We start from the raw sequence: 24,242 nt of genomic DNA on the forward strand, positions 1-24,242 counted from the left end.
CCATCTCTGGCAACCACCTAGAAACCGATATCCATTTCAAGCCCACTGACTCCCACAGCTACCTAGAATACACCTCCTTCCACCCACCTTCCTGCAAAAATGCCATCCCCTATTCCCAATTCCTTTGCCTCCGCCGCATCTGCTCCCAGGATGAGGCATTCCACTCCCGAACATCTCAGTTGTCCTCGTTTTTCAAGGACCGTAATTTCCTCCCCTCAGTGGTCGACAACGCCCTCGACCATGTCTCCCGCACTTCCCGCAACTCATCCCTCACACCCCCTCCCCGCAATAACAACCAAAACAGAATCCCCCTCGTCCTTACGTACCACCCCACCAACCTCCAGATCCAACGCATCATCCTCCGACACTTCCGCCATATGCAATCCAACCCCACCACCAAAGATATTTTTCCCTCCCTACCCTTATCTGCTTTCCGGAGGGACCACTGTCTCTGTGACTCCCTTGTCCGCTCCACACTCCCCTCCAGTCCCACCACACCCGGCACTTTCCCTGCAAACGCAGGAAGTGCTACACCTGCCCCTACACCTCGCCCCTCACCCCCATCCCAGGCCCCAAGAAGATTTTCCACATCAAGCAGATGTTCACCTGCACATCTGCTAATGTGGTATACTGCATCCACTGTTCCCATTGTGGCCACCTCTACATCGGGGAAACCAAGTGGAGGCTTGGGGACCGCTTTGCAGAACATCTACACTCGGTTCGCACTAAACAACTGCACCTCCCAGTGGCAAACCATTTCAACTCCCCCCTCCCATTCTTCAGATGACATGTCCATCCTGGGCTTCCTGCAGTGCCACAACGATGCCACCCGAAGGTTGCAGGAACATCAACTCCTATTCCGCTTGGGAATCCTGCAGCCCAATGGTATCAATGTGGACTTCACAAGCTTCAAAATCTCCCCTCCCCCTACCGCATCCCAAAACCAGCCCAGCTCGTCCCCGCCTCCCTAACCTGTCTTTCCTCCCCCCTATCCCCTCCTCCCCCCTCAAGCCTCCCCCCCATCTCCTCCCTACTAACCTCATCCCGCCCCCTTGACCTGTCCGTCCTCCCTGGACTGACATTTCTCCTCCCTAACTCCCCACCTACACTCACCTTTACTGGCTCCATCCCCGCCTCTTTGACCTGTCTGTCTCCTCTTCACCTATCTTCTCCTCTATTCATCTTCTATCCACCTTCCCGTCTCTCCCTATTTATTTCAGAACCCCCTTCCCCTCCCCCATTTCTGAAGAAGGGTCTAGGCCCGAAATGTCAGCTTTGCTGCTCCTCTGATGCTGCTTGGCCAGCTGTGTTCATCCAGCTCTACATCTTGTTATCTCAGATTCTCCAGCATCTGCAGTTCCTACTATCTCTGAAATTCCAGTTTTAGCTTCTGTTGGTGGACTGAACCAAGTAACATGGGGAAAGGGAGGAAACCTATCAACTTTCTTGTATCTGCAGTACCAATTCAGTGCTGATGCTGCACTGCATGGAGAATCAGAAAAAGTCATTTGGCTATCCTTTTGCACAAGGACATTAGCAAAATTCATTGAAATTTCTAGCTCTGGCACCAAGCTCTGCGTCTCTGTGATATTTTAAATCAGGATTCTGTCTATTTATTGATGTGACTTAGCTTAACTAAGCTCTTCTTCAGGACTTGAGGTGGAGCCGTTTAGAGCTAAGTTTGCATTCTCAGTGCTAGATGGCAACCTGCTTAACTATTTCCTCATTCACTGTGATGACCTGACTGCTTATCCAATTGAGCTCTCTCACTATTAGGTGCCAGACTATTATGTCCAAACCTAACCTCTGGTTGATGGCAGTTTACATAATGGAATCATTCCCTGTGCTGCACAAACCGCTGCTTGTGATGAAGTTCACTGCCACCACCCTGTTTAAGTGGAGGAATCTGCAGTACCTGTTTGGTCTTTTATGGTAGAGGAAAATCACTTCCTGGTCTAATTAGAAGAGTCTTTTGTAGTTAACAAGAATAGTTTATTCCATGTTAGCAACTAGTTATAGGTTACATTGATATGATAGACATTGTTACAGAGATATTGGTGGTACCAGATGTTAGATCTCACTCCCTTGAAATCCTAAGCTGTTTTGCCTACAAGTCCAGTAGACATCGTCTTAGTCAGCAGTGCTTATGGCACATCTTAACTATTTTATAGCCATATACAACAAATGGCCACACACATTATTTTTCCTCATTATTGAATTCATTTGTGTATATAATTACACTTACTATTACCCTAACATCCCCAAATTTCTGACATTATGAATTCAGGCAATCTGAAGGTTTGACAATTCTCCTGGAATGTTCAGTTCAGACTTGGAAGACTGCTAAGTTGCTTTGTGGAAGGCTATTGGTTTTGATTCTCTGCCTGACAGTCTGAAGTCTATAAATTCCTACAAACAAGGGGACCTAAACCTCTTGGATTTCTTTCGTGGAGGATGTTTTCCCTACTGAAACAGCCAGTTTCTTCTTTGCAGTATTTTGAATTATTTTACACTGGCTGTCCCTTTACACTGATGGCTTTCTTAGAGTTGTATGCATCACGTCTTCAATTTGCTTGAACAGTGCTGAATTATATAGACCTTTTACCTTAACTTGTTGATTGGTTTGGACCATCTCCTTCACCTTCAGTGATTGCATTATTGGTGGAACATGTTCTCTTCCCTAATCCAGCTATTTGAGGGTTGTTCCAAGATTGGCATGATTTCTGTTACAGTTAGGTACCAAATTTCATCAGGATGGAGAACATTTCTAATGCGGCAAATATGCAAGAAGCTCAGGAATCACAAATCTAAGCTCAAACCTAGCATTCTTCATTTCCACAGGAGCAGGATTGGGTTGGGCCATAGTCCATTCATGAATGTTTCCCGAAGGCAGCTGACAACTTAAATCACCAGCTACCTCCATTGAAGTGGGATTTTGGAATCCCAGATATCTGAAATTCAAATAAGAGTAGGTCTGTTTCCTGTGCATTCTTTTAGAGAGCTAGAGTCCCCTTTGAAAAAGTAATGTAGCTCTGTGACATATTTGAGAGGGGTGATGTCTGGGACCTTTGGGTTGGGGGTCATAACGTTTCCTTTGGGACTGGAAATCAGTGATCTACTGCAGGGGTTATCAGGTGTCTTTTGAGATTCTTAAATGTAGAGAAGATTGTGCACAAATGGCGCATAAACCCTTGGAAATATCCAACTTGTCAAGACCTGTCTGTAAGTGTCAATAATTATTGTTGACAATTGTCTACTAGCATCAACCTGTCAAAAAGTATAGAGAACTATTAAATTGTGTATTTATGAAAGAGCATGCTTTTCTTAATAGTGTAATCTGAAGTATAGAAATTTAAGTAAGAGCTATGTTTTTCTCCTGCGTGAATGGGTTCTTGTTAGTTTTTATTATTCATTCACAAATGTGGCCATTGCTGGCCAGGACAGCATTTGTTGTCCATCCCTAACTATCCCTGAGAATCTAGTGATGAGTTGCTTTCATGCATTGCGACAGTCCTTGGGATGTGGAGATATCCATATGCTGTTAGGGTGCGACAAAATGAGGGGGTGGATGAATGAAGAAGGGGAGCTAGTCATCCCTCCTCACCCAGGAGCTGACAGTTTGGGGTATCCCATCTGAACTATAACAATTTGTGGAAACTTGCCAGGGATCTTGTCATAATATTTACGCAGCACAAAAGTTACTTGCCACTTAGTTTCACCCCAAACCAGAATGATGCCTTGGACTTGCTGCATACAGTCACAGACTGCTGTTGTATCCACAAAGTCATGAATGGTACTGACGACTTGCAATTCTTAGCAGTTGACCCCCAGTTCTGAGCTGATTTTGAACAAAGGGGACCATCATTGAAGATAATTGAGCGGAGGACACCATCCTGAAGAACTCCCTCAGCAATGACCTGTGGCTCATATAATTGCGCAAAGCACCATAAGCATTTTTTTTGGGCTAGGCATGTTGGGAGTCTGTTAGTTTAATTGGCTGGATAGTTGTTTTGCAATGCAGAGTGATACCAACAGGGCAGGGTCAATTCCTGTACTGACTGAGGTTACCGTGAAGATCCTGGCTTCTCAATCTCGTCTGAGATTAAACCTTCGTTAGACTCACTACCAACTGTCTCTTTCCTTCTCTGTAAAGAGAGTGCAGTCCTCTGGGACTATGTTGACTTACTTCAACCAATGGTGAGTTTTCCCTCTGATACTCATTGAGTTCCAATGAGCTTGTTTGTAGTAAAGTTCTTTGGAGCATAAAAAATTTTGAAAGGCCTTGTATTTAAGTGCAAACTTATTTTCTTTCTATAATTGTGGGTATTCTTCACTCTCAGTTACCTACCTGGTCTAAATCCGTCACAGAGGAAATGCATGTGCGTTGTATCCGAGATCCAGCTGATGAGAGCTATTTTCCTTGTTTTGTGTACTGGGTCTGGTATGCAGCCTTTTTTTCGCCAAGGAAGTAGGGACTAATTGTAAAAATAACAATTAAGAAGGTATTTAGACATTTTGCTATGTCTGGTACATAAAAGCTATCTCATTCACTTTAAATCCTGTTTGGAAACTTAATTCAAATTGATTAGAGTTTGCAATATCACACTTTGAGTGTTACTGAGGCATTTCCAATGGTATTGTTACTTATCACTGTGATATAATTCTTGGTCAAAGCCCACATTCCTAGGTTACCTCATGTCCCTTTACAGACTTGCTGGCAATGGTCAGCATGCCTGATACTCAAACAAGGCACTTGGTACCATCCATTAATCAGAAACCTGGTCCCTAATTAAACATAAACTGCCTGGAACCTTCATTGAAGGAAAACGGTTCTGAAATATTTTAATAGTATTCAAGCTGAGTGGATGCTGGCAATGAGATGGAACCTAAGTGAGCTCACTCTATCTCCCTTTGGAACTGGCACTAATACATTTAAAGGAACAGTGAGCTAAACATTTCTTGAATGCATTAGAGACTACCCTTCTCTAAGAGTTGCAGCTGGAGCCATTTTGAGTATTTGGTTTGAAAATAAGACAGCTTGCAGTCTTTCATAGTTTAAAACAAATAAGCACTGAACCAGCAGCATAATGACAACAAGAACAACTTGTATGTATATTGCACCTTTGACACAGGAAAACATGCAAAGGCGTTTTACAGGAATCAAAATTTGACACCAAATTGGGAGATTTTAGGATTGTTAACCAAATGCTCCATCAAAGATAGTAGGAACTGCAGATGCTGGAGAATCCGAGACAACAAGGTGCAGGGCTGGATGAACACAGCAGGCCAAGCAGCATCATAGGAGCAGAGAGGCTGACGTTTCGGGCCTAGACCCTTCATCAGAAAAGGGGGAGGGGAAGGGGGTTTTGAAATAAATAGGGAGAGAGTGGGAGGCGGATAGAAGAGGGATAGAGGAGAGGATAGGTGGAGAGGAAACAAACAGGTCGAAGAGGCGGGGATGGGGCCAGGAAAGGTGAGTGTAGGTAGGGAGTTAGGAAGGGGATAGGTCAGTCCAGGGAGGACGGACAGGTCAAGGGGGCGGGATGAGGTTGGTCGGTAGGAGATGGAGGTGCGGCTTGAGGTGGGAGGAGGGGATAGGTGGGAGGAAGAACAGGTTAGGGAGGCAGGGACGAGTTGGACTGGTTTTGGGATGCGGTGGGGGGAGGGGAGATTTTGAAACTTGTGAAATCCACATTGATACCATTGGGCTGCAGGGTTCCCAAGCGGAATATGAGTTGCTGTTCCTGCAACCTTCGGGTGGCATCGTTGTGGCACTGCAGGAGGCCCAGGATGGACATGTCGTCTGAGGAATGGGAGGGGGAGTTGAAATGGTTCGCGACTGGGAGGTGCAGTTGTTTGTTGCGAACCGAGCGTAGGTGTTCTGCAAAGCGGTCCCCGAGTCTCCGCTTGGTTTCCCCGATGTAGAGGAAGCCACACCGGGTACAGCGGATGCAGTATACCACATTGGCAGATGTGCAGGTGAACATCTGCTTGATGTGGAAAGTCTTCTTGGGGCCTGGGATGGGGGTGAGGGAGGAGGTATGGGGGCAGGTGTAGCACTTCCTGCGGTTGCAGGGAAAAGTGCCGGGTGTGGTGGAGCTGGAGGGGAGTGTGGAGCGGACAAGGGAGTCACGGAGAGAGTTGTCCCTCCGGAAAGCAGATAAGGGTGGGGAGGGAAAGATGTCTTTGGTGGTGGGGTCGGATTGCAGATGGCGGAAGTGTCGGAGGATGATGCGTTGGATCCGGAGGTTGGTGGGGTGGTACGTGAGGACGAGGGGGATTCTTTTTTGGTTTTTATTGCGTGGACGGGGTGTGAGGGATGAGGTGCGGGAGATGTGGGAGACACGGTTGAGGGCGTTCTCGACCACCGAGGAGGGGAAGTTACGGTCGTTGAAAAACGAGGACAACTGAGATGTACGGGAGTGGAATGCCTCATCCTGGGAGCAGATGCGGCGGAGGCGAAGGAATTGGGAATAGGGGATAGCATTTTTGCAGGAAGGTGGGTGGGAGGAGGAGTATTCTAGGTAGCTGTGGGAGTCGGTGGGCTTGAAATGAATATCGGTTTCTAGGTGGTTGCCCGATATGGAGACAGAGAGGTCCAGGAAGGGGAGAGAGGTGTTAGAGATGGTCCAGGTAAACTTAAGGTTGGTTCCATCAAAGATGCAGGTTTTATGAAGCATCTTCAAGGAGGAGAGAGTGAAGAGATTTAGAGTGGAATTCCAGAGCTTGGGACCCAACAGCTGAAGGCAAGAGAATTAGTGGATAGACAAAGGAAACTGGGGACATGCAAGAGGCTGAAACTCAATGAGTGATGAGATCTTGGAGGTTTGCAGAGCCGGAGGAGCATCCCAATATGGACAGAGTAAGAATTTCAAAGTTTACCTTTATTAGCAATGCCATGACTAGCTGGTGCAGCAACCAACATACTCAGTGCATGAAGTGGCGAGCTGTGCAGTGAGTGATGTGGCCAGTAGCTGGGAAGGGGTGCAGCGGGAGTTGGGGGTCGGTGGTCTGTGAGGAAGGGTATAGTTTAGCAGCCTTTAGGACATTCTGGGGCAGCCAGAGGACTCAGTCGCAACAGTGACTTCATCGTCACTATTGGTACAGACAACAAGCAAACTGTCTTGGTATTGGCAGTGCAAACTCCAAATGTTAAAAGTGAAGCATTGCCAGACTGGAGGACTGTGTTAGTGAGCAAGCATGAGAGGGAGTGAGAAATGAAGGAAACCCTTGGTGTGTGTTAGGATTTGGACAGCAGAGTGTTGAATGAACTGGAGTTTGCAGTGCTTAAAACAACAGGAGGCTGGTGTTGGAACAATTCGAAAGAATGACATTTTGTTGGCAATAATGATACAAACTTAAAAATCAATTTGGCTGATTATGTCTTGTCAATGCAATGCCTGTGCCAGCCACAGAATTATGGCACGAGGATCAATACTGATATCCACAGTGTTAGGATTCTACGCTTCCTTCATCTTTGCTTGAGGATCAGAATACTTCTTTCGTTGGTTGACTTGTGGCAGAACAGTTACAACACCTATCATTGCAATAGCAATTTTAACCAGTAACTTTATCCTTCCAACCCCCTCATTAGCCAATGAATTGGAATCCAGCAAGCCACCCAACTCTGGAAGGGAGAAACTTCTGCTGCAGCCTGAAAAACACTGTAGCACATTAAACAGCAGCATCCCTTCCCAGCTGGGTGGTAGATAGGGGAGGAACTTTGGGTTGGCAGCAACTCTTAGAATCTCCCAGACTTTCTACTTTCTCGGTCAAACTGCTGATGGCAGGAGTGAAGGGCACTGTGGATAAGAAGCCCCATAGGTGGGATAGTACAGTCTGCAGCAGGAGAAGAGGCTGACGCAGACAATGCAACCACCAACACCATAAGAGTTGCAATGCCAGCACAGGAAATTTGATAACCTCAAAAGGTAAGTAGGCCATTTCCTGTTTTTTTGAGTACAAGAGATTGAGTGGTGATCTGGTTGAGGTATTTAAGATGTTAATGTGATTTGATGGTTGGGTACAGAGAAACGTTTTCCTCTGGTGTGGTACCTAAGACAAGGAAAGATTGTCTTAAAATTAGAGTTGGATCATTAAGATCATCTGTTATAATAAAACAAAGAACTAAGGATGCTGGAAATCCAAAGCAAAAACAGAAATTGCTGGAGAAACTCAACAGGTCTGGCAGCCTCTGTGGAGAAAAATCAGAGTTAACAAAAGGTCTAGTGACCCTTCTTTAGCCATGCTTAATCTTCTGTCATTGTGGGTGTCTTTCAGGGAAACTGTCTTCCTGTTAAAAGAAACCTTGCTGAGCTGCACTTTGGCACTTTTATCAAAGTCAAACCCTCAACTCACTGAACCTGACTTGAGAGCTTCCCCTGCTTTCAAAGACACTTCTTGTAAAGGAAGAAGCACTTCCACCTTGTCATCCTGGCCTAAAAAGGCGCAGGGGGCCATCATACACACACCATCATGACAATGAGACAGAGTCTTCTGGGTTCCTTTTACTCCAGTTTCTTAACTCAAGCAGAAGTGTATTACACTGCAGTTTCCGCTGGACACCTATTGAATTTGTAGGCTGGGATGCAAAGGGATCAAACTGAAATGAGATTCCGTAGTGTGGCGACGACTACTGGAAATAGATAATGAATTGGTTACAAGGAGGACAGTGGGGATACAAACTGGGAGAGTGTGACTAGTGGACCCGAAGGAAATGACACTGGTCCTCAGCTTTACACTATAGCCCAGAAATTCTGAGCAGGGTCAGAACCCCTATTCCTAAACCTGACCAGACTGAAAGATACGTGCTTACGTTTTGATCAGCTCTGCCCTGGAATTTCCAGACAGCTGACTCCTGTTACAAAATAGCATAGGAAATATCGCAAACAGCAGCAAGAGGGAATCAGCATGGAAACCACATCTCTTTATTCAGCAGTCAGTTTGTTGTATTCTGCAGTTTAAATGTCTACAGCCGCTTTGACTGCTGCTGTGAAAAGGTGAGTATGTAAGATAATTGTGAGGTGGGGTAGCAGCTAGGTGTGAAGTGCAGGAGTTCACTGATAGGGTGCAAGGTTGGTGAGGGTGGTAAGTGGATGAGGAGTTAGGGTAGCGGGTGGGCTGTGGGGTTATATTGCCAGTTGGGTGAGAGGTTAAGGTGACCAGTGAGTTGGGAGGATAGGGGCTAGAGATAAGAAGTTTAGGGACATGCACTTGAGTCAGTATCCTGAAAGTGGATGAGTGCTTAGTGTAGTTTGAGAAGTCGGGTTTATGAGAGCGTCAAGTTAATGAGAGGTGGCAGGGTTTGGTCGGGTGTGGGAGGTGTTGGATTGGGGTTGGTGCCAGCATCAGTGGGCGGAAACTTGTGGTTGGGAGTGTCAGGTCAGGGGTTGTTAACAGTTGGAGGGAGGTGTTTTTGTGGGAGGAGTCAGTTTAATAGTTACTTATGAGTTTGAGCAGGTTTTTAATCCTCTGAACTTTCATGAGGAAATAATAAGCTTATGTGAGTCAGAACCTTATAAAATATCTGACTTGAAGGGACTTTGTTGGAGGGCTCCAGATTCAGAAAAATTCAGTTTCCAGTGTAATTTCTGCAATCAGCTGCATTAGTATTTTCACACGATCCCAACATACAACTCCAAGTTGCCCTGTGGAACGATTATCTGGCTGTTGGAATTTCTGGGCCTGAATTGAAAAGCATATGAAGACACGGAGAGCCATTTTTCCAAGTTTGCTGATTTCTCCAAGTTAAGTAGAGTAGATGGAAGCAAACAATTGCAAAGGCACATCAATTAATTGTGATTTTGTGGAATTCTGTCAGATGCAACTTAATATGCAGAAGTGTACCATATTCCCACTTTTGACCTAAGAAAGATAGGTCAGGGTAGTTTCTAAATTGGGAAAAGCTACAGATTCTGGAAGAGCAGAGATTTTCGGGTCCATGCAGGGAAATCACTAAATACTAGTCTTCAAATCATGTGTATACTGGCTTCCTACAAAAAGTAACTCGGCTAGTCCCACTCTGCCTTATCCCAAAGCGCTGTAAATATCTTCTCTTCAGATATTTATTTAATTTCCTCTTGTAAGTTAGAGTTGAATTTACCTCCATCACATTGTCAGGCAGATCCTAACTACTCTTGATGTGATTTATTTTTTATGATGTTGCTTTTGGTGCTTTTACCGTTCACTTTAAATTGGTGTCCTCTGAATTTTAAACATTCTATCTATGGGAAAAGATTCCCCCTATGATTGTCACCAGATCCCACATAGTTCCAAATACTCTTTCAGCTAGGTGAGAAGGGGATATCTAGCTACCTTCTTGTTTGGTTTTTGTAGGACAAGGCTACACCTCTCTTCATTCAAAATACATTTAACTTCGTTGCTGTAGGCAATAAATAATCAATCACAAAGTTTTCTGGAGTTAATAAAAATGCAAATTTATTACCAAGCAGAATAGACCCTCATTACATACATACACACATCTACTAAATTAAAGGGAATAGTGACCAGGCAAAAGAAAATAAAGAATATTAGGCTCAGAGTCCTTTGGTTGTCTTTGAGGTATAAGGTTTTAACCTGAGCTTGAGAAACAGCGCACAACAGCATAGGGACAGCAGCTTCATAAACAGCGCGTGTGAGACAGAGTGGGAATAGCAGCCTCTGAAACAGTGCCAGAGTTGGCAGAGAGCTTGTGGTAGAAAAGGGACAGCAGCATCAAAAAGGGCACAAGAGAGTGCCTCTGAAACAGCGTGAGAGAGCAGGGACAGCAACTTAATGTGCTGTAGAGAGAGGAAACACCAGCCTTATAAAGAACATAACAGAGTGGGGGCAACAGCTTCTGAACCAGTGCAACAGAGAGCAGAGACAAACTTCTGAAACAGTGCAAGAGACAGCAGGGACAGCAGCTTCTGAAGTAGTGCAAAAGACAGCAAGGATAACTTCTGAAACAGTGCAAGAGACAGCAGGGATAGCAAGGCCCACGGCACCACATGTGGAGGGAAGGAAGATGAGTGGGACAGCAGCAGCGAAAGGGAATTCTTTAGTTAGCGGAGCAGGCAGTCTCTATGGCTGTCAATATGACTCTAGGGTGACATGTTGCCTCCCTGGTGGTAGGGCCACACAAGGGCTGCATGGCATTCTTATTGGAGAGGTGAACAGCTATGGGTCCATATTGGAATCATTATATAGATAGGCAGGGAGGTGTGATCTCACAATCAAAGTTTAGGGAGCTAGTTAGCAAACAGGACCTTGAATATAATAACCATTGGATTATTCTCAGTGGTATATGCAAGTGAGTACAGAAGTAGGAAGTTAAGATAGATGAAATCATGATGAAAGGATAGGGCGGGACAGAGGGCTTTAGATTACTAGGACACTAAAACTAGCTCTGTGGGAAATGGAACCTGTACAAACCAGGCTGCTTGCATCTGAACAGAGCTAGGACTAAGGTCCTTGTAAAGCATTTTGTTAGTGCTATTGAGGATGGTTTGTGCTAACTCAACAGGGACGTGGGAAGATTAGAGAATAATTCCAAGGGGCTCAAAATATTGGGAGAGGCAGATAGCACTAGAATAGCGATTAGTGAGTTAACAAATGGAATAGGAGAAATAGAGAAAGTAATGAAGTCAAAATCCAAATACGCTGCATGTATGTGAATGCATGGAGCATAGTCGATAGGACTGGTGAGTTACAGGCACAGATTGCCTTGTGAGGTTATGATATTGTGAAATGGCAGAGAGAAATGGAAGTTGCTGAGGCACTGACAATAATCTTCCAATCTTCCCTGGACTAGGGTGTTGCCAGCAGATTCGAAAATTACAAACATTACTCCTTTGTTCAGAATAAGTGTATAAAGATAAGCCCAGCAATTATTGACCAGTCAGTTTAACTTTGGTAAATGGGAGACTTCTAGAAACAATTATTTGGGATAGGATCAATAGTCATATGGAAAAAATATAGATTAATTTGAAAAAGCCAGAATGGATTTGTTAAGGGAAAATGATGTCCAAACAGCTGGAGTTTTTTTAAAAAGAGATTATTGAGTGTGTTAATGAGGACAAGGCTGTTGTTCTGGTACAAATGAACTTCCTAAAAAAAACTTTCAGTACAATGCAATACAATAGACTTGAGTTGAGTTATAGCTAATGGAATAAACAAAGCAGGAGCAATATGGAAACAAAATTGGCTCAGGGATAGGAAATTGAGAGTAATGATTTGTGGAATTTTTCCAACTGGAGAAAGGAAGGTAATGGAGTTCACCAGGGATGATCTAAATCTTGGTGTACATGGGTCACATTGAAAGTTTGTGGACAGTACAAAACATTGGAACTGGCGGACTGTAGCAGTTTAACAGGAGATCAACGAACTGATGAAGTGGTTGGATAGTTGCAGATGAGATTCAATATAGAAAACTATGAGGTGATGTATTTTAGTACAAAGAACATAGAGAGATAAATAGATGTTGGGGAGAGATAGTAGGAACTGCTGATGCTGGAGAATCTGAGATAAGGTGTAGAGCTGGATGAACACAGCAGGCCAAGCAGCATCAGAGGAGCAGGAAAGCTGACGTTTTGGGTCTAGACCCTTATTCAGAAATGGGGGAGGGGAAGGGGATTCTGAAATAAATAGGGAGAGAGGGGGAGGCGGATAGAAGATGGATAAAGGAGAAGATAGGTGGAGAGGAGACAGACAGGTCAAAGAGGCGGGATTGGAGCCAGTAAAGATGAGTGTAAGTGGGGAGTTAGGGAGGAGATAGGTCAGTCCAGGGAAGACGGACAGGTCAAGGAGGCGGGATGAGGCTAGTAGTTAGGAGATGGGTGGGGCTTGAGGTGGGAGGAGTGGGTAGGTAGGAGGACAGGTTAGGGAGGCGGGGACGAGCTGGGCTGGTTTTGGGATGCGGTCGGGGGAGGGGAGATTTTGAAGCTTGTGAAGTCCACATTGATACCATTGGGCTGCAGGGTTCCCAAGCAGAATATGAGTTGCTGTTCCTGCAACCTTCGGGTGGCATCGTTGTGGCACTGCAGGAGGCCCAGGATGGACATGTCGTCCAAGGAGCGAGGGGGGAGTTGAAATGGTTCGCGACTGGGAGGTGCAGTTGTTTGTTGCGAACCGAGCGTAGGTGTTCCAAATAGATGTTGGACCTGTTTTCCTCGGAGAGAAAGCTAAGAGGATATCTGAAAGAAGGTTTCAAAATTGTAAGGGGTCTAAACAAAATAGATAGGGAAAACCTGTTCCGACTCATTAGCAAATTGAGAACAAGGGGCACAGTTTTACAAAAGAAACAAAATGTAAAGGGAGGAAAGAGCTCTTCACATAACATGTAGTTAGGGAATGTACTGAGTGTGGTGAAAACAGAATCAACTGGAGCATCAAAAGGGCATTAGATGATCATGAAGCAGAAGCAATGTTCAGTGAAAAGGCAAGCGATTAAAACTAAGTAAAATGCTCAGACAACTGGTGGAGATATGATGGGCCAAATAGCCGCCTTCTGCAGGTTCTATGATTCAGAGGCCAAGATTGTTAAACTAGTTTCTTGGATGAAGTCAACAATAGCAAATGTTGCAATTGTTTTAGAAGTTCTCAGCTCTCTGATGCTTTTTCCACCATATCTGTTTGCATGGGAACTGGATGCCAGTTTCTTTGAGAATGAGTGAGAAGTGAGGACAGCTGCAGTTTTGCCTACAAATGAGCTCTATTCATAAAGCAAAATAAAAAACAACAAAACAGTAGATGCATGAAATATGTTTAATATATTTGAATTTGTTCAAATTTTCTAGTGATCTGATCATTTATAGCACTTGGTGTGGCCTGTATGTGACTCCAGACCCAGATCAATGTGGATGACTCTTAACTGCACGCTGTGCAGTGGGGAATGGCAATAAATGCTGGCCTAGCCAGCGAAGCCCACATCCCATGATCAAATAAAGAAACATTGTTGCTGCCTTCGCTACTTATTGCACAGACAATGACAATGTACTTGCCTTGAATCCGTCTACCCATCCATCGCTGCAGCTGACCCTCCTTGCTTCGTAGCATCTTTGCCGACTCCCTTTTGTTGCTGGATTTGACTGGAGATGGGAATGTTCTCTGCTATAGCTAGCAGAGTTTCTTCAGTGTCAGGATATGCAATGTTATCTTCCATGCTGGAAACAATGTCTGCCAAACTGTTCCAAGATTATCGTCTTGTGTTTCAGAATGGTTGACAAATCCAAAGCTGAAACCTCGCTTCTTAGCATTGTCCGTGTTTTGCTTTGCGGCACAATTTTCCACTTCCAAAAACATCACTTTGTTTCCAGTCGATTACACGTTTAGGTTTATCACAAATTTGGTCATACTTGCAGGATTTCAGAGATCTCAATGTTGAATGTTGTTTTATCCACGATTTCACTTTGTGATGTGGCCTATTTTCTCTCTGATTTGTTTGGACATTCATATGGTATGTTTGTGTGAGTTTGACCAAACTGGAGTTATCAATCCTGACCTTTGACATCTCTCCGGCATCCTCCTGTTGGATTCTTCTTCTGCTGGTTGACAACTTTGACATAACTAGAGTTTCAGGTTATCTGACTTTGACTCATTTGTGATATCACTATATTTCCAAAAGGTTCTTTTGACTGTGACAGCCATGATGTCAAGTCCAGCTGTCTAGTACTTCGCAATACTTAGGGTCTTCCTGAAATAAGTATCAATGGGTATCTGGATTTTAAGAGAGTCTTTCTTTTCACCCTCCTCCCCCATCCAAGGATATTTATTCTGTTCTCTCACCTCCATCTCGAAGTGGATTAGCATTTTTAAATAGTTTCCCTTTTGCTGTGGTTGCAATCAGTTGAATATTTTAAAAAGATATCTTCAAAAATATAGGGAGGCGGCCTTGTGTTCGAGTCTGTTTGGACACCTGCCTTCTCTATAGAGAATAATACAGTCATGTCCAATCTGTCCACACAACTGAAGTTGCTGGTACCTGGAACGTTCTGGTGATGTTTTTTCTCCATCCTTTCTGAAACCCTCTCATTCTTTCTAAAATCTGGTGCCCAGAATTAGACAGAATACTTTGAATAGTTCAGGGCAATGTTCCTGTTAAACTGCACAGCCACTGCTCAGAGGGGCCACACATGCCGATTGGCGTAGGGACGCATTGATGTCTGGCTCCAACAGTCAATGCATGGATCTTGGAGATGTGCGCAGCAACAGGAAAATTTAGAGAGAATATAGATTGAGTCTCAACTGTTGTTTTGTAAATGCTCCTCATGACTACCATGCTTTTGAACTCAGTGTCTTTATTTTTTAAGATCAGGATCCTTTTTACTTTCTTCTTCTTGATTTGAGTGTTCAAAGGCATCTCCGATCCTGGGTGCCATGAGCTCCATTAACAGATAGAACAACAAGGCAGGTCCTAAATCTATCCCAGCTGGAATGGGATTGAAGCCTGTGATGTTGATACTTGTTTAATTCACACCACTGTCCAGACATCTGGGTCAACCACTCCACTCTAAGACTTCAAGTGGCTGTGACCACATATCTTATGTGAATTTTATAACCTGAACCTGTGGACACTTAGTAGAGGTTGAAATTTCTTCTTATCGTGGGACTAATCCGGAATCTCTCCCACTCTTGCCATTTGTGTATGTTGGAAGGCTTTGCATGTTGATACTTGTCTCAGCCTGTTTGGCTGTGTAATAAAATCTTCCTTAGCCATCAAATCCTGGAAAGCCTGTAGCTTCTGGCTGAGAGGTGGTGACGATCCCACTGTGCTACAAGACTTCACTTCTTTTAATCACCACCTATACCAGCCTGACTATCACCATCAAAGATCTGTGAACATACACACCTCTCTGTACACCTTTAGAATTGTATGCTTTATGTTAAATTTCATGCATCTCTAAATTGTGTTTTATCTGAGATGTGTCCTTCTGTTCCACTGGCCTGTCTGTATCCTCTAGATGTCTATGCCACTCCGTGAACCTGTAAACTTTGAAATTATACACATCCAAACCTGAGTCATTAGTGTAGATTAAGAAAGGTAATGTTCCAATTTCCAGCCACTGGAGAACCTTACTATATACTTTCTGTAGAGACCATCACTATCTTTCTTTTATTTTTCTCATTTATTCAGTTGAAAGTATGAGTTAAAGTTAAGAATTGATCTTTGAACAGCTGGGAACTGGCCCAAATGATTATGCAACTTAACTACTGTTCTAAGGATTCTGTAGATGGACAGACACCAAGTGGTTACTGTGCTGGAGGATGGAAGCTGGTTGGATGTTAAATTGGTCAATCAAGGGGGGTACTGGTGTTAACCAGCCAACCACAGAGAACTGGAAAGAGAAAGAAGGGAGAGAGCCAGTCTAAAGATCTGCAGGTTAGGTGGATTGGCCATGCTAAATTGCCAGTAGTGTTCAGGGATGTGTAGATTAGGTGGGTTATAGGGGGATGGGTCTGGATGGGATGCTCTGAGGGTCGGTGTGGACTTGTTGGGCCGATGGGCCTGTTTCCACACTCTAGGGATTCTATGATGCTGTGATCTGTCTGGATTTCACAGGAGGCTGTGAGATGTTGGAAACTTCCAGATACTGTCTGTGTTTTGTTTTGCTCTTCCTCTAGTTTCACTTCAGTTATCAAGTTATTGAATGTTCTGAAAAAAGAATCCAAGTCTGTAGGAAATAAGTAATTAATAAGCAACGAAGCTGTTTACATTATCTGGTGACTTTGGAATTCATGCAAAGTATACAGTTCTACTTGCTTGTGAGCAGCTCATTGTCCAAGGATTTCTGAAGGCCTGGTATCCATCATTTGAAACTGTTTATTTAACTGGCAAATTACAATCTTTTATTTCCTTTGTAATTTATCCCTTAACTCTTTTTTTTCTTGTCTTTGTCCGAGTAGGGGTTATGATCAAAGAAGGTTGGGTTTTAGATTGTAGATAAGAGTGCACAGGATGGTTCAGTGGTTAGCACTGCTGCCTCAACGCCAGGGACCTGGATTTGATTCCACCCTCGGGTGACTGTCTTTGTGGAATTTGCACATTCTACCCATGGCTGCGTGGTTTTCCTCTGGATGCTTTGGTTTCCTCCCACAGTCCAAAGATGTTCAGGTTAGGTGGATTAGCCAGAGGAAATGTAGGGTTATAGGGAGAGGGTAGGGGTATGGGTCTGGATGGGATGCTGTTCGGAGGGTCGGTGTGGTCCACACTGTAGGGATTCTATATTATTTACAGTACCTTCTTGTTTGTGTTCTGCTAAAGTTACCTTATTAATAATAAACTTGTTCATTTTTGTTTAAACTTGATGTCCAACATCTGCTATTCACAAAGTTTGGTTTAGAGCAATTGGGCAGTTTGGAGTGTCATTGAATGTTTTAATTTCATGGTGTTGTGAATCCAGTAATAGTTTGGCTAATTTGATTTGGCTTGTTATCCCTGTCTCATAACACTTCCTTCAGTCTCCAAAAACACCTTTCACCACTCTTCTGTTTCCTAGTCACTCGGTTAACTTGATAGCCATGCTGCATCTCTGTTTTATTCCATGGGGTCTAAATTTGCTGGCAAATCTGCTACTTCTTTACATTGGGAAAATAGTTAAAACACAGAGGGTGTAATGAGTGGAATTGGTAAGGGAGCACTGGTGATGTATTTGGATTTTCAGAAGGCTTTTGATAAGGTCTCATAAACAAGGTTACTGGGCAAAATCAGAACACTTGGGAACAGATGTATAATATTCGTATGGATTGAAAATTGGTTGACAGGAAACAATGTGGAAATTAATGGGTCTTTTTCTGGAAGGATCAGTGTTTGGGCCCAGCTTTTCATATACTCTGTATGTGACCTAGATGAGGGGACCCAATGCAACAGGTCCAAGTTTGTTAATGACACAGAACAAGATCGTGAGTTCTGAGGAGGATGCAGGAAGGCTTCGGAGTGGCCTAGACAGGTTGAGTGAGTGGGCAAACACATGGCAGATGCCGTACAACATGGCAAATGGGAAGTTACACACTTCGGTGTGAAAAACAACAAAGGAGAGTTTTATTTAAATGATGAAAGATTGAGAAATGTGGATGTACAAAGAATTCTGGGTCTTCCTGTACATCCGTCAATGAAAGTACACAGGTAAAAAATTATATTCAGTAACTTGGTCTCCACAGCCTTCTGTGGCATAACTGTGTATAACAGCAGTAAGACATTCAAAATACATACATAAACAAAGTTCACAAAAGTCTGTTGTGGCACAATGGTAGTGTCCATATATCTGGGCCAGGAGGCCTGGATTCAAGTCTCACCCGCTCGAGATGTGCCATAACATCTCTGAACAAGTTGATTGGAAAATATCTACCATTTTCCTCCTAATTGCATGCTTTATCTGTGTACTTTCATTGACGGATGTACAGGAACTTGTTCAAAAGGTGTCTGGGAGGTGGTGTCAGACTCGAACCCAGGCCTCTTGGCTTAGAGATAGGACACTAACTATATATTGGCATTTGTTCCAAAAAGATTAGAGTTCAGAAGTAGGGATGTCTTACTGCTGTTATACACAGTTATGTCACAGAAGGCTGTGGAGGCCAAGTTACTGAATATAATCAAGAAAGTGATAAATATTAAGATATTAAAAGACATCAAGGGGTCAGGTCAGAAAGCGGGAATATGGCATTGCAATAGAGGACCAGCTGTGATCATGTTGACTGGCTGATCATGTTGAATGGCAGAGCATGTTTGAAGGACCACATGGCCTACTCCTGTTCCGAATTTCTATGTTTCAATATTTCTCAGCTTTGAGAGGCTGAACAGCCTATTCTCATTTTGATATTCTAATGTTAGCTGTTACCCATCCATGTAGAGAACTGAAATTTGTGCCCCTTTATTCTGGTTCAAAGGAGAAATGTCCAACAGTCACTCTACATTCCCTGTTCTGTTTAATACTATCATTCATTTTTGGCATGAAGAAACCAAGCTTAAAAAGCAGTCACAATCATTGCATGCACATCAGGTACCCAAGCAATAAACATTGAAAGAGCTTTAAAAAAAATCCAAATGCTGCAATTGAACTCATCAAGGTGAAGACTCTTAATTTGTTGAACAGGTCTAGACATTGCCTACTGTGGAGTTCCTGGATCCATCACTTGGCAGGTTAGTAATTTAAACTCATTGGCACACTTCCCATACTGCCATCTGTCCCTTATTAATTGAATCATTAATCTTGATGTGATTATTAAACCAAGCCATCACCTAACACAACAGAGGAATCATTCCTCTCTTCACATGTTAACCTCTGGACTGCAGCTGAAGTGTTAATATTGTTTACATTATCCAATGATTAAACATACTGTCACGCTCTGCTCTGAAAATACCTGTGGATGCCTTGCCTATGAGTTTCTGGACAAGGTCAAACATCACACGACACTAGGTTATAGTCCAACAGGTTTATTTGAAAACGCTAGCTTTCGTAGCGCTGCTCCTTCCTCAGGTGTAGTGACAGAGGAGGTATCAAGACACAGAATTTATAAGTAAAAGATCGAAGGATCATCCAACTGATGCAAATGTATTGAATAAACCTAAAATGGCTGGCTGACTCCCTCCTGTTAAATCTTTAGCCAGTTATAAAGGAGATGCAGGTTTTGATTGATTAAAATGCAAATCCCAGAATTTCTTTCAAGTCACTGGCCTGAGATAACTAAAGGTTTGATCACTGTATACAAGAGGTGATGTTTCAGGTCAGACAGTGTATTTTAGGTGTGAGGCCTTGATTAGAATCTGTCTGTGTTTTACCCTGAAGTCAGACTGGTTTTATTTCCAAAGCAGTAATTTATGAAATGTCCAATTGACTGACTGTGTCTACAGATTGTGTTACTTTTGAACAAAATAGAATGTATCTGCAAATACAAATCTGCCAGTGCAAATTCACCCCATAGATTTTGTGTGTGTGTGTGTGTCTGTGTGTCTGTGTGAGTGTGTGTGTCTGTGTGAGTGTGTGTGTCTGTGTGAGTGTGTGTGTCTGTGTGTGTGTGTGTCTGTGTGTGTGAGAGAGAGAGAGAGTATGTGTGAGAGAGGGCCTGTGTGAGTGTGTCAGTGCACTTGTGTTTTCAAATAAACCTGTTAGACTATAACCTGGTATTGTGTGATTTTTGACCTTGTCCGACCCAGTCCAACACCGGCACCTCCACATTGAGTTTCTGGAGGCTAAAAGTGACCTTCAACATTTATATTAAATGGTTTTGTTTCTGGCACCGTCCGGTTCTGGATGGTTAGTATGTGTTGCAGGTAATGTAGTGCACATGTGCAGGAACATGTCAGATTAAAAGAGGATTCATTCTGATCTCCTACTGTATGGTTTATGTGTGCCTTGGTATAAGTTCCCATACATGTAGAGTACTTACAAAGTAAAATAAACCAATCAGTTCTTGTATGATGTTGTAGTATCCATACTTGTCTTACATTTGGAACGTGCATGTGGTGAAATCAAGTGAAAAGGGGTTATCTACTCCTGTAGGATGCTGTGCAGACTGTCTATTTCAATTTCAGCTCTTTCCTACTGACAAAATACTCTTGACTGTACATTGAGCAACCGATGACATTTCCAGAATACTAGAGGCAAGCTCAAGATAAGGCCATAAGACCAAAAGGAGTACGAATGGGAGTAGGCCATTCTGCCATTCCATAGGATTATGGCTGATCTGCTATTCTTCTCATTCACTTTCTTGCCCTTTCCCCATAACCTTTGATTCCCTTACTAACCAAGAATCCATCTATTTCAGCCTTAAATATACACAAGGACTCTTACCTTCCTCAGCTCAGTCTTAAATTGCCACCCCTTCATTCTGAGACCATGCCCTCTGGTCCTTAGCTCTCCCATGAAGGGAAACATCCACTCCGTATTTACCCTTAATAATCCTCAATGAGATCACCTCTCATTCTTCTTTGAGTAGAATCTTTCAATGAGTAGAATCCCAACTTGTTTAACCTTTTCTCATAAGACAATCCCTTCATACTGGAAATCAAATTGGTGAACCTTCTCTGAACTGCCACTAAGAAATAATATCTTTCCTTAAATTAGGGAACCAGAACTTCTCTCATTACTCTAGATGTGGTTTCCCAGCACCTTGTACAGTTACAGTAAGCCTTCCTGATTACCTGCTGCACCTGTGTGCTAGCTTTCTGTGTTTCTGTTGCAGTTTTCAGCAGTTCTTCTCCATTTAAAAGATATTCTTCTTTTACTCCCTCTTCCAAAATAAATACCTTCCCATCTTCCCACATTATTCTTGATTTGCCAACTTCTTTCCCATTTCCTTAACCTATTGAAATGTCTCTCTGTAAACTGTATGTACCCTTTCGCTACCTGCCTTGCCAACTATTTTTGTATCATAGAACATAGAACATGACAGCGCAGTACAGGCCCTTCGGCCCTCGATGTTGCGCCGACCTGTGAAACCAATCTGAAGCCCATCTAACCTAAACTATTCCATTATCATCCATATGTTTATCCATATGTTTACAGTATCTCTGTAAATTTGACTGCAATACATTTGTTTCCTTCCTCTGAGTCATTAATTTATATTGTAAACAGCTGTCATCCCAGCACTAATCCCTGAGTGAATCTGATGTGGAAACTGGTGGATTCCACCTGGGAAGCAGAGTCAATCCACTACACAATGCTTCGTTTGCCCTGGTCTACCCAACAGCAGAGTATTGCTGCTCAACCTGACTCGGGAATCACCACACAATCATGGTAGATATCCAGCCTTGGGAAGTAAAGAGGAATATTTTTGAGATGCTGAGACCAATACAACAAGAGTAGCTTCCTGTGCAAACACATATTGAACCTCCCGATATCTGCAGGGGAAAACAACCTCCTTTTAAAAAAAAACATTTGATTAGCAATTTACAAAGCACTCCATTGACACAGTACCTCAAAAAAAACTCCATTCATTTGTCTGAAACCTCAATGTGCTGAGTGGAAGATATTCTATACCCTATGAACTGATGATAGTCAACCACTCAACAGCACGTCGCTTGGTTGACTGCAAACATCACTAGTCGCAACCTGGTAGCTCACTCAAATGGCAAAATTCTTCCAATAAGATATCCTTACAACACTCAATCACTTGAGCATGGATTAGAGAAGATGTGGGGACTTACTCCACAAATGTAACTCCAAGAATATCTCAAATTGTGACTGTGGCCAACTATATAAGACATTCACCCAGATACTGAACTGCTACACTGAGAGATCTATTTGTAGTGGCATCACAACCACTCACACTGGATCAGCTGAAGTCACTGAATGGATTGTTAACTTCGACATTGAACTGTATCTGCTTCCCAGACATAGGAATGAAAATGTACATGCGAAAACCCATGCTTCTGATTCCAGGATGATGGGACTTTGTGTTCATGGCAGTAGCATGAGTTACAGGCGTGATCCAATTGTTACATTGAATTGAATTGGTTCCCTTTCCATGAAAAATTATACTGAGCATCAGGATTGCAAATAGGATGTCCACCATTTGGAAAATAAAGCCAAGCGGTAGCTAGGAAAGGGCTGATGCTTGCTCATAAAAGTAGCACTAATGCTTTTGGTAACTGGGGCACTGCTTTGAGTATCACCATACTAGTGCATGAAAGCCAGCTTTTAGCAGGTGACATGACATGGTTATTGCTTCTCTCATGTAGTACAAGTTGTGAAGAGCAGTCTCTTTGTATGTTCCTTATAGTTTTAGTTCCGGGAGTGCTACAAGGACTGCTCATAATCTTGGATTTGCTATCTTACATGATGATGCTGTGCCCTGATTAATTTGTTCTTCTAATCCAAAATGTGCAAAGCAATGGGAATGTTCAACAACAACCAGAATTCATATAGCAGGTTTAACATTGTAAAACATTTAGAGAAACTACACAGGAACCTAGACAGACAAAATAAATGTTGGGCCAAAGAAAGAGGTATTAGGATAGATAACCAAAATTGTGGTCAAAGAGGTAGCTTTTAATTCTGAAAGGAGGTGAGAGAAAAGTGTGTGGTTTAGAAAGGAAAGTCCAGATCCTGACATATAAGTTATCTGAAGGGAAGGACTCCAGTGGTTGGGCAAACGTAATCCAAAGCAGTTTCCGCCTCCAGTCAAGCTTGGTTTAAGCAGTAATGGCTAAGGCTACAGGCAATGGTCTTTTTAAAAACTTCAAGAAAAGTGAACCACAAATATAGGTTCCTAGATATGACCGTAATGTGCAACCTGGCAGAGATATTCAATCATCAAGATTTACACTAAATCACATTAGGTAGAAGGCTATGAGGTGGATCAGCCCTGCTGTTCATAGATGTCACCTTTTTATATGGGTTAGAAGTAAAATGGGTGAGAGACATAATGGGAGTGGATGAAGTATTTTGGGTGACATACGATGGGTAATTACATCGCATTGTGAAATATTTGCATGGAAAGTTACTGAAATATATTGATGACATTGGAAAGGTGGGAAGGTGTATATTGTATGGAAGGAAATCCGGTGTATGCAGGATCAGAGCCCAGTGTTCATGCACCACTAATGAACTCCACAGTCAATGTGTACAGTCTTACAGAATAGAACTTGTATAATACACACCAGAGAAAGAAGGCAAAATATCTCAGTCTGGTGCATTCATTCTCCAATTTATACCTAAACTGTACAACAGGAACCTCCCCAGTTTTGCTCTTCATTAGAGACAAGTGATTAAGCTCCAAACTAAAGCCATGTCTGCTAGGTTGGGTGTTGAGATTAAAATCAGGGTTTTAATGTTGAATCTTGGCCATGCAAGATATAGGTTGGGTAACGGGGAACAATTTGCTACCATTTACTGTTGTGCTGCTCATGTTCATCTCAGTACCAGAGATATGAAGGTGAGATACCTTATGGTGAGATTTTTGTTCAAAAGAGATATTGAGATGTGATCTTTAAAATGATTACAATGATAGAAACCCTAATTTGAGAATTCTTCTTAAATTGCTTGGCCCTGTTTTATAGGATTGTAATTCCCTCTTTGACGTGGAATTGAACTTGCAGAAACTTGATGTCAGAGTCATTGAAACAAAATCCAGCCCAGAAGCATGTTTCTAATGGTTTAGTTTTGATGGAGAACATTGATGTGTGATTGTGGAGACAGTGCCATTCTATTAGAGACTCACTCACACCTTTAGGTCACAGCAATGTGACAGCCACAGTGAAATAAAATGCTGTCATTATGTTGTGGTTTGTGTTGTACACACTGCATTCGGGTGACCATAGGAAGGCT

The sequence above is a fragment of the Rhincodon typus genome, chromosome 28 (assembly GCF_021869965.1).
Source record: "Rhincodon typus isolate 14 chromosome 28, sRhiTyp1.1, whole genome shotgun sequence".
NCBI classification, from domain to species: Eukaryota; Metazoa; Chordata; class Chondrichthyes; order Orectolobiformes; family Rhincodontidae; genus Rhincodon; species Rhincodon typus.